The following is a 16,764-nucleotide window of genomic DNA, read 5'->3' on the forward strand; positions in this document are numbered from 1 at the left end:
GATTGTATCTCACATCTGTCTGAATGACTATAATCAAGAAAATGGAAAAAAATAAATGCTGGCAAAGATGTGGGTGCACGCGTGTGTGTGTATGTGTGTGTGCACATATGTGTACATTTTGTGTGTGTGGGGGTATGGATGTGTGTGTGTGATGGGGATCCAACTATGCTGCTGGGAGTGAATGGAAATTAGTACACCCATATGTTTGGTATATATCTAAAAGAATTAAATCAGCATGCTCTAAGGATACCTGCTGATCCATGTTAACTGAAGCACAATATTCACAATAGCCAAGATATGAAATCAGCCTGATGTCTGTCAGCACATGAGTGAGATAAAGAAAATGTAAAGTAGGTACTCCATTGGGTGTTATCCAGCCATAAAGAATAACATAGGTATGTAATGTGTAAGAACATGGATGGAACCAGAGATCTTCATGCTAAAGTCTGACAAAAGAAGTCAGGATCAGAAAAGCATCATATGTTTTCAATGATATATAGACTCTAAAAGAGATGACATGAAGGTAGAAGAGTATTATTAAGTAAGGAAGGGAATATAGCAAAAGAGAATGGAAGTTGGATGAAAAGGAAACAGAGAAATGGATATGACCAAAATACACACCTGTATGGAGATACTATGTAGAAGCCAACTATTTTATAAATTTAAGAGTTGTGAATGAATAATAACTACAGAAATAAAGTTATGGGTATTAATTGTCTTTAGCTTGATTGCTTCTAAAAACAGAAGGAATTCAAGGCTGGCAAAAGCTTTTTTTTCCTTTAAAAGGAAAAAAAAGAAAATCATAAAACCATAAAAGTAGGAACAAATAAAACAAATTGAGAAGCAGGCTAAATACTAAGCCTCAATGGTCACAGCCGCCAGATTAACAGTTTCTGGGAAATGTAAAGCTTGTGGCAACTGTGTGACATTCCTATAAATTGAAGAAAATGGAGTAACGTGAGGATGCAGGTACCAGGGAAGCGTAAGGAGTATATAAGATGTGTTCAAAGTCCACCCACCACCAATACTATCCCTGGTTCTTTGTCAGATTTGTTAGATGAAGGGCTTTAATACAGCTACTTTGTTCGTATGCATTCGATCTCCTGTGAATGCATTTCTCCATGAGCCTGCCATAACAATGTCAGTTCTACAGGTCTTCACTTCTCCAAATTCCATCCCTCCTATAATCTGCTGAGCCAGCACCTCTCCTTTTCTTGTTGCTCTATGCCCTTCCATGAAGAAAGTATGGCCCTTGCAGATTGTGTAAATTTCTTTATTATAGAACACAAATTCCATTCCTATGGGCCAAGATGAAAATGATTATTAAGTAACTTGCTCCAGATTGCACTTCCTTTACTATGCACTCCATTCTCTCTTCCTTAAGATAAGTTTCCAAATTTCTTGGGACAGACTGACTCTCTTATTAATTTTATCTCCAATTTCTACTTGGTTTTGCTAATCCCTGAATGTGAAAACTCACTAGCTATAGCAGTATCATTACTATTTCTTTCTTGGAGATAAAAATGTAGTGAATTTTGACAAGCATGATGGTATATGACTGTAATCCCAGCACTCTGGGGAGGCCAGGGCAGGAGGATCACAAGTTGGATCCCAGACTGAGCAACTTGATGACTAAGTAAAACCCCATCTTGAAATTTAAAAAAAAATAGAAAAGGGAGGGGCCGGGGAGATGGCTCAGTGGAATAAGCCCCTCCCTGGCAAGCACAAGGGCCTGAGTTCAATCACCAGTTCCGTCAAAAAAAAAAAAAAAAAAAAGAAAAAGAAAGAAGAGAAAAGGGCTGGAGCTGTAGTTCAGTATGAAGGTCTAGAACAAAAAAAATTATTAAATTCTACTTTTGTATTACCAGATTCCTAAAGTAAACTATCTGATTTCTATAAATGCACACAGGCTCACATGCAGACATTTCACCTAGGATTCAAACAGCCACGTGCTCTGTGGATCATCTGACATCCCTTGAGACAATCTACATGCCAACACTACAGACACTTACAGAAATGTGGCCTCATTAGTATTATGGAGATGTAAGTGAGAACTGTTGGATTAGTGATTAATATTTTAGGCAATTAAACATGATAATCACAAAACTATTCTATCAGAAATTAAAAGTACTGACATTATGAAAATAATGTCTCCCTATTACTTAATGCAGCTTCCTCACATTAACTGGCATATTTTTTACATTTTACTTAACTGTCAAAATAACTATAAAGAACTCAAAACTGCCAGTGTAACAGTATTTTGCACAAACTACAAATTAATTATAAGAGGCACATCCTGACCAAAAAAATTTACAGACATTTTAACTTCAAATATACCCTAAACTCTTAGATTGCATGCCAAATGGGTCCTCATCTTAAACTCTTTACCTGAATGCCTTTAATTTATTTTGTCTCATTAATGATAAATCACTTTTGGTTTCTGAAAATCATTTTAAAATATGTTTTTCAACTCATGGTCATGCAAATGCACAAATCCAATTTGATGAGTGGCTCTGGAGCCATTAAAATGCTACTGCAGTCCATGCCTATATTCATAGTTCATGATAAAGTATTTAAGTGTGGGTATCATTTATTTTTCTGATTGCAATCTCCAGGTAATAGGCATGCTACGTAGTGCATCAAACTGTGGAAGCTTTAAATAACTATCTGGCTCTCTTCATCTCTGGCACTGATAGTGAACAATTAGGGAATTCATCCTTCAGACCTGTATATGGAGAGCACTGATTCAAAAAAGAGTGAGGCAATCAAGTGCTGGATGTAGTAGCAAAAAGCCAGAGTGGATAAGAGGCAGAGACCAAATTAGTATTCAGCTGGCCAGTCCTCATCCCCTTCTCCCAACATATTTCAGATGTATCTCATTCAAGGTCAACAGAAGATTCATGTGCAGCAAAATAAGTAGCAAAGCCAAAGGCTAACAGTCCGAGTTCCGAATCCCCTGAGCGTCAAGACTTGGCTCAACCTCTCAGAACTCACCTCTGTCACATCCTGATGCTGTTAAAAGACTGAAAATGCACCCAGTGGTTGATTTTCAAATCTCATTATTGAAGGCATTTTGTACTTTTGGAATACCAATCAAATTGTCGAATAACTACAGAAAAATGAGACTAAACTGACGCATACACCAAACCAGATGTCTTCCTTAAGTTACTTCATCATTGTTGGCACTTCAACATCTGCCCGTTTCCATGTCTCAAAGCAAATCGCTCTTTTGAAGGTAAGTTGTTAGGCAATTTAAAGATCTTCAATGTTGTTCCCACTGAGTAAATTATTTAAAAAAGTATTTGTCATAATTTTGGCTCAGATTAGTGGAGCTGTCCTAATTAAATCCACTAGTAGTTCTGGTTTCCAAATTTCTGAGAGACCAAGAACACTGACTTCAGTGCTAGCTTTCTAGGACAGGCCAAAAGCCTCACTTGGGAGCGGTCTATCATTTTAATACAGATTTGAGTCCCTACATTTTTTATGTAACTAAAAGCAAAAGAAAATCACACTCTCAAATATTTGCTTCATGTCCTAAAATTGCAAACAAACATCTGCATTACTCTCCTTTTTTACTTGTGTTTACAATTAAAAGACCAGTTTTTCTGTTTCTAAGTGATATGTAAGCACTTCACTATAAAAAATGTCCTGGTTTAATCAAATGAAAAAAAAAGAAAAGAAGCTGTAGCCAGGAGTTTTCAATCCGTTACCAGAAGTGGCACCGTCAAGGTTGGAAGGAAGCACTAACGGTCCCATTTTCTGTCTTCACTTCTCAGGCTTTTCTCCCAGAAGTCTTGGTGTATGTGTCAGTTTGAGCATACCTGCGATCAGCTGCCCAAGAGGAGTGTATGACACATTTAAGGCAAGGAATAGGATGACAGTCACGACTTTGATCCAGATGGAAACCTTGTAAGAAGCGAATTCATTTTATTTTCGATATTTAAGAAGATAAAAAATATGTAACACAAATTTAAAGATACAGATATATAACATGTATCAGATTACAACATGAGAAAGGGTTGGGATTGTTAGACTAGAAGTACAGTAGATATTGGTAGCCATTTCCATTATTTTTAATTTTCATTATTTTCACTATAATACATTCAGATAGCAAAATCTGACATTTAAAACCAAAATAATCTTATGATTTCTCACGGTGCTGCCTTACTTAAAGGGAATAACTAGGAAGGAAATGCCCAAGATCCAAGTAACAGCTTTTTTATTTTAAGTAAGCAGAGACAGCAAATATAGTTGACAACGCCTCTGAATTTACAGAGATAGCTTCAAGCCTGGACATTTATTCACAGCTAAAAGACATATAAATGGCAGGAGAAATAAGGCTTCAATCTACTATTTCTTCACCCTCAACAGAAACATTCAGGCCTCTTCTCTGAAGTAAACCATGTGTTTGAAGTAACTAGAAAAAGTTAAAACTAGGGAAAGCATAATTGAATCAGAGAAATGGAAAATTTTGCAAGTATTTTGAAGGAGTATGTATACCAAAACATATCATTAAAATCAAAAGATATCCCTCTCCTATGGTACTAAAAATTACACAATGATTCTCTACAAAAACATTTTATTCTCTCAAAAATATAAGATTTTTCACAACTTAAGCTTAGTATCCTGGCATATGTTAAATTCCTTTTATAGATTTTCCAATATTCAAGTCACATACAGGCAAGTACATACAACTTCTAGATTTCTACCCACTTGCAACAGTTGCAAAATCTGATAGTCTCACTGAACCCAACCTAGCATAAAGGCATTGTTAAGGAAATGTATGAATTTTCCCTTAAAAAATCTTTACTGGAATGAAACTGGGACTTAATGAATTAATTAATGCATTAACTAAATTATCTCTCATCTATAAACAATTTAGAATGAAATTCAATATAGAGTTTATATTAATACCTGAGATAATCAACTTAAAGAGAGAAAAGATTTATTTTGTCTCAAAGTTTTAGAGTTTGCAGCCCATGATTGGGTGGAAAAAATTGCTTTAGAAGTAGAAAGAAATCAGTTCCCATGATGCCCTTTGTGGGTGTGTTCCATTTGCAGAAACCTAAAGACTTCCCACTAAGGCTCATCTTCTATGCATTTCACTACCTTTTAATAGCATCACTAGGGGATGAAGCTTAAACTGTGATTTTTGGGCCAGCCAGATAGCTCAGTGGATTAAAGTGCCTGCTTAGGCAGACACAGGAACCAGGGTTCGATCTCTGGGGCACCATGATGGCCCTGGCCTCAGAGCTCACTAAGATGGTGAGTGAGACTGAGTGTGGTACTGTCTGCCTGTAATTCCAGTGCTTGGGAGGCTGAAAACAAGAGGATCACTATGAGTTAAATCTGTATAGTGAGACCCTATAGACCCTGCACTAAATACACAAAAATAGATAAATAAAAATTTAAAAAACTGTGATTTTGAGGGACATTCAACCCCCATACTGTAGAAGGAAAGGTTCTTATTTTTTTCCTCCCTCTCTCCCTTCCTCTTTCACGTCTTTTCTTCTTTAAATGTTTGTTGAACACAGCTGTGTTCTAACCATAGATTCTAGTGATGCTATGGCTTGTATCTGGAGGCCCTCCAACGCCTCATATGGTCATAGGTGGGACTTTTCTGGGTAGCTGGATCTAGGATGTGTGATGCTGAGATCAAGGATATGATGCTGGAATGACTCATGATGTGAAACTAGGATTAGGGCTGCCTCTCCCTGGATCTTAGTACTACTTGTTCTAAGGGTAGGTTGCCTGGATAATATTCAAGACAGAAAGAGGACGGTGCACTCACTTGCTACTTCACTAATTTGCTTCATGATGCTTTCAGCTTTGATGTACTCTGCCCCTAATGAACCGTTCCTCCTCTTTTTTTTTTTTTTTTTTTTTCTGATCAAGTCTCGTTTATTTAAAGGAAACTCTGGGTATATATAGTGGAGGCATAGGGAAATGACCTCGGCTGGTAAAAGGCACAACTAGGCAACCGAGCTATGACAGGAAGTCCCACCTCTGGGGCATAGCAGGAGACTTATAGGAAATAGGCAGGCTAAGAAGAATTAGGAGCTTAGCTCAGCAGAGGTAGGGGAGGCGTTCCTCCTCTTTGATGCCTCTCTGGCATGCCATAGTGGTATGAACTGCAAACTTTATGAACTGTGAGCTACAATAATCCCTTTGATTTTTAACTTTGAGCATTGGATATTTTGTTTCAGCAGTGAGAAAAGTAACTAAGACCATTTTTTACTAGAGAAACGCTGTCATTGCTGTGACTGTACCTGACCACGTGTTTCAAAAAACTTTGGAACTGACTTGTGGGAGGAGTTGGGAAAGGTTTGGACATGCTGACTGAAGAAGCTTCCCTGGACTGCTTTCAACTGTACTTGACTGGAGATTCTGGTCAAGTCTCAGAAGGACAGAAAACAGATAGAAATATAGGTCATAAAGACCAGGATCTGGATGTTTCTTTTGGGAAGGACTGCCTTGGATGCTGGACCTTAGCCCATACCGTAATGCCTTTGCAGAAAACTTGCCTGCATAATGTTTTATCCAGTGACATTGCCTGTGGCTGAAATTAAGGGAATCAGACCAAATAATATAGCAGAGAAAGATTTAAGACATTGAGGCAGTAGCTTGGATACTGTTGGGGGTTTTCAGCCAGATTTAAATTGAGAATCAAGAGCAGAGTCAGAAGAACATTATAAAATTTGAGTTTGGCCAGAAAGGAAACTTCAGTAAAGTTGTGGACTGCAAAGTTGAAGCAAAGGAGCACTTTGCTTCTGAGAAGAAAGAGGATACTGAGAAAACATAGCTTAATGACATCACAAGAATCAGCAGAAGTCCAGCCTTTGCAGCCTCTGAGTGCAAAGGTAAAAGACTTTGTTTTGAGAAGAGAGCCCCCAGAACACCATGTTCTGGAATGCTGGTGACCTAGAACATTTATTCTTTGGGATTGGGTTCATATTGCACAAAGAGATGTGCATGAGTCTTGGGAGTGATTAGGGGTGGAATGTTATGCTTGGGCTTAGAACCCCGCACCCCCAGAAAACCTCATGAGTTCATAGATGGGGCTTCTCAGAGGTGGTCAAATCTAGAGTGTATGATTCTGGAATTGAGGGTGTGTGATTAATAAATTAACCACTGATTGGTTTGGCATAGTTCTGGGTAGGATTAAAGGTTCCTCACCCTGGGTATGAATGCTATTTTCACTAAGATTGTGCAGTCTGCGTAAAATACAAGAGTCAAGAAGAGGACTGCTGGGGCTGGAGAGATGGCTCAGTGGTCTAAAGCACCTACTTGGAACAAGCTTAGCAAAGCATCAGGGCCCGCGGTTCAATCCCCCAGCACCACATGCCAGCCAGCCCTGCCCCCTGGTGGGCTGAGCTGGCCACACACACACCTCTCTCTCTCTCTCTCTCTCTCTCTCTCTCTCTCTCTCTCTCTCTCAAATAAATAAATAAAAAATTAAAAAAAAAAGAAGAGGACTGCTGTAGTTGTTGCCTGTCACTTGCTGCTTGTGGCCTTCTGCCTTCCATGAACTGTTTGTCATCTGTGATGCCCCTTTGCCATGCTACCTTGTCTTAAAGCCAGCCAGTTATAGACTAAAACCTGTACACACTGTGAGCTGAAATAAGCCTTTCTTCCTTTAACTTTAGGTGTCAAGTATTTTTCTCAGCTATGAGAAAAATCACAAAAACAAGAGATTCAAAAGTGAACAAAAATTTAAAATTTCTTGCCAGGTGTGGTGGTGCATGCCTGTTGTAAAAGCACTCAGGAGGCTGATGCATTAGAATTGTCAAGAGCTTGAGTGCCTCCTGTGCTACATAGTGAATTCAAGGCCATCCTGAACTACATAACCCTGCTTAAAAAAAATCTTACCTTGACAGAAACCTATATTTTTTTCAGGGAAAGAAGATAAGTTTTTTAAAAAAGTGCTTCAAAAAGGAAAGTAAATAGAAACTGGTAGGCTGAATTTGGGTGCTCCTGGTGGGACTTCCTAGAGTAATCCCAAAGGAGAGACCCAGGCCAGTTCATTGAGTTGGGTATTTTATGGATAGGGTTGGAGAGATTATTGGGACTGGCCTAGGTGGAATGATGCAAAGAAAGAACATAAGGCACACAGGGAGTGAGAGAACAGCTGAGCATGGGGCTGTAGCATGGGCACTATGACATAGTATGGGGGAGGTAACCTGTCCTAGTGGATAAGCATTGTTCCCAGACTCCAGTGGCTAGGGACAGGAACTCAGGCAGCTGGGGTAGGGAAGACATGCCAAGCTTGTCAGAAAACACTAGGTGGGAGCTGAAATCTTCACTTGAAGGTCCAACAGAGGTCTAACTTAACAGGTAATGTTCATCCATGACTTTGAAGAACTAAGGTGAATGAGATTTTTTTTTTCCCCCAGAACTGGGGATTGAACTCAGGCCCTTGTGCTTGCCAGGGAAGCGCTTATTCCACTGAGCCATCTCCCCGGCCCCCTTGGTCAGGATCTATTTGAAAGAAGATTCAATATGGAGGGACAGTGCCAAATAAAATAATCGCAAGTATGAGCACACCTAGCTTTCTTAGTTCAGACTGAGGTGGTCAGATAGCAAGAGTAGAAAGAAAAAAAAAAAAAAAAAAAAAGCAACAGTGTAGGAAATAAAATTGGAGAAAGTCATTTTATTATCTTAAATTTTCCTTCTGAGTCTAATGGGAACTACTGGACAATGATAGGCAAAGTGACATGACATTATTAATGTTTATCAAAATCACTCTTCCTGCATGTTGAAGATATAATGAAGGTGAAAGAGTAGGCTACCAAAAATTGCGACAATCCAGGTAGGAGACAATTATCCTTTGAATGTTAATACAAGTGATAAAGGTCTTTGGCTGTGTGATCTGAAAGGAGAATTAAAAATTTGAGGTTGGGAAGTGTACAGAATATAAGGAAAAGATTTGGTAGGAGTGACTTTAAAATGTGAAGACAAAGCAATTGAAAGAATGGAGCTATTATCTTCTGAAATAGGGAAAATTGCCAGAAGAAAATTTTTGAGGGTGAAATATGAACATATATGTAGTAATGTTCAAGTGAATTGAGAGGTTTTAGCCTAATGTAATGTAGACATGAAAACTTCCTTTGGAAAGAGAAAATTATTTGTAAATATTTATTAGAGTATGTCATTGTTTGGATTATTTACAGTCTTCAAATCATAGATTTATGTGATTTAGTAGATTGCGAACAATTAGCTTCTTGTGATCCCAAGAAGGGCGTAATATTGGAAAGGCCAAAACACTGCTGCTGTGCTGGCCCCGCCCCTGCAACTGAGACTGGGCGTGGTGGCGCGCCTGTAACCCCAGCTCATGGGAGGCTGTAAACAGGCGGATCACTACGAGTCCCATCTAGTAGTGAGGCCTGAACACCCTGTAGACCCTTCCCTCAAATACGAAAAAAAGAAAAAACACTGCTAATTTTCAGGTAGAATTGAAATTCAATTACATATTTTCATTTATAATATCAAATTAGAAGTATTTTTGTTCAGCATCCTTTATAACCAGACTGAATCACATTTCAATTATATTCATAGTAACCAGTAAAGTGGAACTTGGTCAAAGTTTTAGGATTCATCCTAATTCATGAAAATATGAAGCTACAAAAAATAATGGAAGCACAGTACTAAACCAGAATATATCTTTCTGCCATATTAAAGAATCTCTGCGATACAGCTATTAAAAATAAGTTGTCAGAGGTTCAGAGCTCATATTGATCAGTCCAAGTCATATAAAAGTCGAAAAGATTTTACAAAAAGTCCCCTTGGCACTTCTCAAAGAATAAGCATATGTCCTTTGCACTTGCCATACTTAAACTAACTAAAAGTAAAGATAGAAATAAAGCTATGGCATGCACGCAAATAGAGGACGGTCATTAGGGCTAAATGATTTTAAGTTATGTATAAAGATAAAATTAAGTGGTTTAGGCTGCTGCATATATCTAAAAAGGGAAGGAAGCTGTTCAGAAAATAGTCAAAAAACGTTTTTATAACTAAATTTCTCTTGTTTACAGAACGAGATTGGCTATGATTGGACTTAGGGGCAAGAGCAGTACGTGGAGTACCTCTCAGAACTTCAGGAAGATGAGTGACTAACAGCCCACACGAAACAGATTTTTTACAAGGGAATTTTTATAAAGAAAAACATTCAAACAGCATTTAAAATTCATTTCTAAAGTGAGTACAAATAAACATATGTGCCCCTGTTCAGTATCACTGGATAAAATATTTATAATCCTGAGGAAAGTGATTTTGCATCTGAAATTCTAAGTTTGAGTCTAAAGGCATAGCTATCAGTATTATGAAAGGTAAGCAATAACTGAAAGATTGATGAGGAATTTTTCCCACCACATTTTGTCTGCACAAAGCAGAAGAAAAACACAGAGATCAGAAACCGTGATTCCAACCAAGTGGAAGAGTCATAGACCCCAGAGAAGTTCCTGAGCAGAAAGCAACCGATTCACATTAGTACAGAAAGCCAGGGGGCTTCCTAAAGGAAGTCTCTAAAAGACACTCAAAAAGTAATTAGATTTAAAAGTTAGAAGCTTTTATGGATCAATTTAAGAAAATATTCATGGGATCATTATGCTTATGATCATGTTATGATATGTGATCACTATGAAATAAGTTGAGCAAAGAAACACAAGCGCCACATGATCCCACTCATATATGGAAAATTTTGACCTCACACAAATTGAGAGCAGAATGGAGGTCACTGGAAGGGCCGGTCAAATTTCTCAGTGGATTGAAGTACCTACAAGCAGGCCCAGGGCCCGCGGTTCGATCCCGAGCCTGCCATGCTGACCCCGACCCTGGGGCGCGCTGAGAAGATGATTGAGACTGGGCGTGGTGGTGCGCGCCTGTAATTGCAGCACTTGAGAGGCTGTAAACAGGAGGATCACTGTAAGTCCGATCTAATAGTGAGACTCTGAACAACCTGTAGGCCATTCCCTAAAATACAGAAGAAAAAAAAAAAAAAAAAAAAAGAACAGAGGTTACTAGAGGATAGATGTAGTTGCAAGGAAAGTAAAGGTAAGGACGGGGAAAGCTGATAAATGGGTACAAAGTTATAGTTAGGAGAAAAACGTTCTGGCGTGTTCTTGCACAGCAGGATATTCATTAATAGAAATTTTGTGGCCAGGGACATGGCTCAGTAGAATAACCACTTCCCTGGCAAGCACAAGAGTCTGAGTTCAATCTCTGGTTCTGCCAAAAGCAAAGGAGAAAGGAAGGAAGGAAGGAAGGAAGGAAGGAAGGAAGGAAGGAAGGAAGGAAGGAAGGCAGGCATCTATATAACTTTCTTCAGAAAGAGTAATCTGTTTCACATTGAAAACTACAGAAGCCCCAAAAAGGGGCTGCTCTAAGTGAGACACTTATATCCATGCAAAGCTACGTGGTGGTTCTGCTTGTTGCTGAGGATTCAATTCAGGGCTTCACACCTGCCAGTCTTAACATGCTGCACTCCTGTTTGAGCTACACCTCAAACACCAAACTCCATCACTGTGACTTAGTAACTATGGTCCTGTGGTAATTATCTGCATTTGTTCTCTTCATCAACTGGGTTGTAGTTCAAAGTAGGTACCAGTGAAAGCAGGGACAATGTGACACCTCTTTATCCTGAATGTCCACTGCTGCAGTACCACCACCAGTTGCCCCATTAACACCAGTAGATTCTTTTTTTTATTATTTTATGCGGTGCTGGGGATTGAACTCAGGCCCTTGCACTTGCCAGGAGGCACTTATTCTACTGAGCAATCTTCCCAGCCCCAACACCAACAGATTGTAAGGAGGAGAGCTAGAGAACAGAGGAGTTCCACACAACACTGTACTACTTTCTTATTCTGTACTAGTAGGTTAAAATTACTTTCCTCCATAAGTCATTACTGAGTAATCCCAAGAGATTCCTGCCAAATCTTCTCTGCTGATGTCCACTGCTCTAGATAAACATGCTTATATTCTTGGTTGTTGCTTGTTCCTGAGCTTCTTACAATACTGCCGCTTTCTACATAGTTCTATCACTCCGCAGACAACTCTGTTGGATAGGACTCAAGAAAACCCTACAGGAATTTTCTCCCCTCATTTTTCTATTTCACAAACATCTGGTCCACAAGAACACCACATGCTGTCTTCTAGCAAAGTTTCTAAATGCATGAAAAACATTTAAATGTTAGATTTCCTCTCCTGGTCTTCTGAAAAGAGTGACTTTGCACTGCCTGATTTGCTCCTCCTATCTTACCACAGTAGAGGTTAGCAACTGCATGGATCAGAGGAAACACAAAATAGATCTTATCCACTCAAAGATTGATAATCAGCTACTTTATTGATCAACTGTTACATTTTTACAGTAAGACATGGCCATTGACTTAACATTAACATAATTTGTCTTCCCATAATTTATATTTTAATTAACACTCACCTCATTAGTGTAGTGCATTGGCTGTCTGTATTTGGCATTAATTTGTGATACAGTTAAGCAACAAGGAGCATGATTTGGGTCCACAGGTTAAGATGGAGCTCATTTTGCTTATTTGGAAAAATCCATAAACTTTATGTAACTTGAGCCAAACATGTGCACAATGTTATCAAAATAAATGGACAAAGGATTTATATACCCATGTACACATTTTTGTTCTCTAATTATATCATAGTGGCTGGAGATGCAACTTAGTGGCATAAGCACCTGTCTGGTGAGCACAGGTTCCAAAAACTAGTATTGTGAAAACAGCCAGAACAACAAAAATTTAATTTATATCTTTAGTTATTTATCACTGACCTGTGGCATAAAGGATTATAGAATAAATTCTTAAAAGTTATTTTAGAGGATATTTATGCAATAAATTGTGGCTTGTATAAAGTCAGATAATAGTAAAAGTAGAGAAACTTTGCTATTTCAAATTTAGCCTTATTTTCTCATCACATATTTCCTTGTTAATATGCAAAATTTGAAACTGGGAAATTGCTAGAAAGATAAAGTAGAATTTTGTGACATTAATTAGATGAAAGCTATAACAGTAATGAACAGTAATCAGAAGTGCTTAGTTCTGGAAACTAAAGGGAAATAGTAATCCTGAAGTCAAAACCAAACAAGGTATTGCGGTCAGAGATTAGGGGAAAAACAAACTAACTGGGCAAAATGTGACAGAGGTCATCCACCCCTGGCTAACAGGTTGAATGAAGTTGAAAAGATGGGATGTGCAAAGCGTAAGATCCAAATGACTCCATGATTATGGGTCAGAAAATGGTATCTTCACTTCTTAATTCAGAATCTAAAGCTATCTTTTAATGAAGTGGGGGTTTTGAAACCCTCTATTTGCCTTTGGTCACAGTCAATCCAAAGACTTTGTTCTTGATCTTTCATGTACAGCCATGAGGTAGCAGAGCACCTTTCTCCATTAGACAGTTCATACATGGCACGACACCAAGCAAGGGACAGATGTCCCAGTGCCTTATTTGCATGAGGGGGAATCCAACCTCAGAATTGTGGATACTAAACACCCTTCACCCCTTATCCTTAGAACCGCTGTGAGCCTTTTCACCAGCCTGCTCACAAGTTTAGAGCTACCAGTTTTCTGACTTCAATAAGCGTGCACCTTAACTGCTTTTCATTTCCATTGGGTTTGCCCAATTCTTTATTCAGGACAGCAAAAATCAGGAAAGAAGCCCCACAGGACCTAATGCCCTGTCACAGTATGACCGTGAGCTGAAGAGATGTAGAAAATGGCCATGGTTTATGAAACAGAAATTGCTTTAAATGAGATTAAGCAGAAAGAGTCACGGAAGCTCAAAGGGTACGGAAGCAAACTCCATTTCCAGAAATTTAAATAAATAAATGACGGAAAATCTGAAAAAGAGAGATAAGGAAAAGCTAGACAGTTGTGGCTTGATTTTATGTGTAGCCAAACATACGTGAATAACTACTATTAAGAATTGGGTCTTTCTAAAGTTTTATAATTTTTCAAATATGTTATCATTCTTTATTATCTATGCTCTGAAAGTAAACAGAATGCACAGGACTTAAGTGTTGAGAAAATTATCGAATTCATAACAGAGCCTCCTATACCAAACCCAGACAAGATGGTACCAGGGAAAGCTGTGATGAGAGGGCTCTCATGGTTTGTCTGATAACAGAAATGGTCTGGAGGACGTTTTGCAGCAGAATTGCTTAAATAAGAGCCCATGCCTGACAGTCTTCAGCCCTTGTCCAATAAAATAGAGTCCTATGCCATTAAGGCTTATTTGACCTAATTAAAGCTACTCATGGTTTGAGTTTTCCTGCTTTCACTTGAAGACAAAAGTGTCAATGCATTTTTGAAGCACGTCATACATCTCTTTTCTCTTTCCCCAATAAAATGTGAGCCTTTCCTCCTTTTTACTGGACATAGCAGAAGCTATAGGTCGCGATCCTATTCTTTATTGTTCCCCAAATGAAATCTTTTGTCGTGTAAACTTAGCTGTATATTTTTGCTGAAACTTCAACAATGCATATTTTGGTACCAGCAAAAATGTTTAGCCTGGACTTTTACTCCACAGTTAATGTTGAGAAGGAAAAAGTTTACAGATATTGACTGTTGAAGAGACTGGGAAAAGCATAAGATACTTCTCATCCTGCCCTGGAAGACAGTCTGCTGTATGATTCAGATGAAGGCCATCACTCTTGCTGTTCAGCTTATTCACTTATATCCAAGGGAATAGGCATAGGTGAAGGGTAGTGCTCCCCATCCTTTCAATAAATGTATTCACTGCCACTCAGATAATATATGCCATTCGTTAATGTTAACTCTTATTAACAAAATACAGTCAATGATTTCCAAAAAATTTTTAAGTGTGTGTGTGCGTGAGTGTGTGTGTGTGTGTGCGTGTGTGTGTGTGTGTAGTTAACATTTTGCCCAGATATATTTATGTTTCCAAAATGTCCTGTGTTAGACACTTTGATGTTAGAAATAACTTATTGTGCCTGATGGTATTAATGTTTCATAAGCTGAAGGAAACTATACCCTTTGCTTTTTTATTTGTCCCTTTTTGTTCTTTCCATTCTCTGTTTATCTTCCTTAGCAGAGTCCAACTTCTGTCTTGTGAACATCTATATACTCCTTCCAAAATTGATTTAATATTTTTAAAATACATCCATTCTGTTTTACAGTTCTTTAAATTTCAAGTTTTAAAAAAAAAAGGTACAAAATATACCCTATGGAAGCCTAAATAACAGGAATTCATTGCCTATTTCTCTGCCAATAAAATGGCAACCAGATTGTATCTATTTCATTGGACAGCTCTGAAGATTAAAAGTGTGTATATAAGGCTGGGGAGGTAGCCCAGCCATCTAACTGCCTGCCTAGCAAGTGCAAGGACTGCATTCTTAGCTGGCCTGGAATCCAGGCATGCTGTTGCAGCAGCCACAGAAACTGGACATGGTGGCACAGACCTGTAATCCCAGTGCTGGGGAGGCTGAGACAGGAGGATCACTATGAGTCCTCACTATATAGCTAGACCTTGTATCAAATAAATAAATGAAGGATTTTTTAAAAAGCGTATGTATAGTAACTCTCCGTAAACATTGAATTTGTTTTTTCATTCCGTAAGAGAAAAAACAGTTGTGAAGTTTGGGTTTATTAGCCAGATATTGAAGAAATTACAGTTCCTAATACCTGTTCTGAAAGACATGCCTTTTACCTCCATATATGGTCTTTTCTGTAACAAGTTTTCATTTGACCTTCCTTTGTCAAGTTTGAAAATATTGGAAGTAAAGTGAGACATCTTGTCTCTTTCCATGGTAATTAGTAGAGATTTCTTCATTATCAGTTTAGTCTTTAATAATAAAGACAAGGCTTGAGCCAATTTGGCTGAGATAATTATCAAGTATTTCTTCTTCTGTTCTTGCTCGGAGGAGAGCAGTAAGCAGGACTTGGTGTGTGAGCTTTTCCTTGGCAGCCACTGCCAGCTATGGTAGCTACTAATTGACAGGCCCAAGTCTGGTAAGCGAAGAGATTTCACCAGACTACTACAGCTGAGAGCCTCAGCACTTCTTAAAAGTGATCTCCCACTGCGATTTCTTACAGAAAGGCCAGGATTGAAACAAAATGCTAGAGGTTGTCACTCACAGGGGTTGGGAAGAGGTTTGAAAAGATAGGAAATTTCCGCTTCATTGTCTGTGCAAGTGACAGCGTTCCTACTGGCGCACAGTTTACCAATATTAATAATTAACATTTCTTCTACAGTTAATTTTAAAAAATGACCAGAAAATGAAAAATGGATTAGCATGACACAAGTATGCTAAATGTTTTATTGTGAAGAAGGAAAATTTGGTTGAATCTTTTTAGATGAACTGATGAAAATACAGCCTGCAAAACTGCACTAAGAACAACACGTTCGAGCACAGGTTCGAGTGCACGACAATAATTGCCATTTTGCACAGTTTCACGCAGATGTCCACAAGGCCTTTAAGAGCATGAATTAAATTTCATGGATCTCCTTCAAGCACAGATTTACTGTTACTTATGGAAATAGAGTTGGAAATTGAGACATAAATCAGGAGTAAGCGAAAAATTAGTTAAATCGACAGCGAGAATGAAAGATGGAATTTGTTTCCAAGCTCAAAACACCAAAGTTCCATCAATGTCTTATATCCCGGTAAAGATGAAAAAGAAAAAATATATATTCAATTCATTTCTATGTTCTTTTGATAAGGTACAAGCCTACCTTTCAAAGTTTGTTATGCGAAAGATTTATAATTCATAAAACAATCAGGCA

This window comes from Octodon degus, unplaced genomic scaffold, assembly GCF_000260255.1.
Source record: "Octodon degus isolate 3935 unplaced genomic scaffold, OctDeg1.0 scaffold00028, whole genome shotgun sequence".
Classification (NCBI taxonomy): Eukaryota; Metazoa; Chordata; class Mammalia; order Rodentia; family Octodontidae; genus Octodon; species Octodon degus.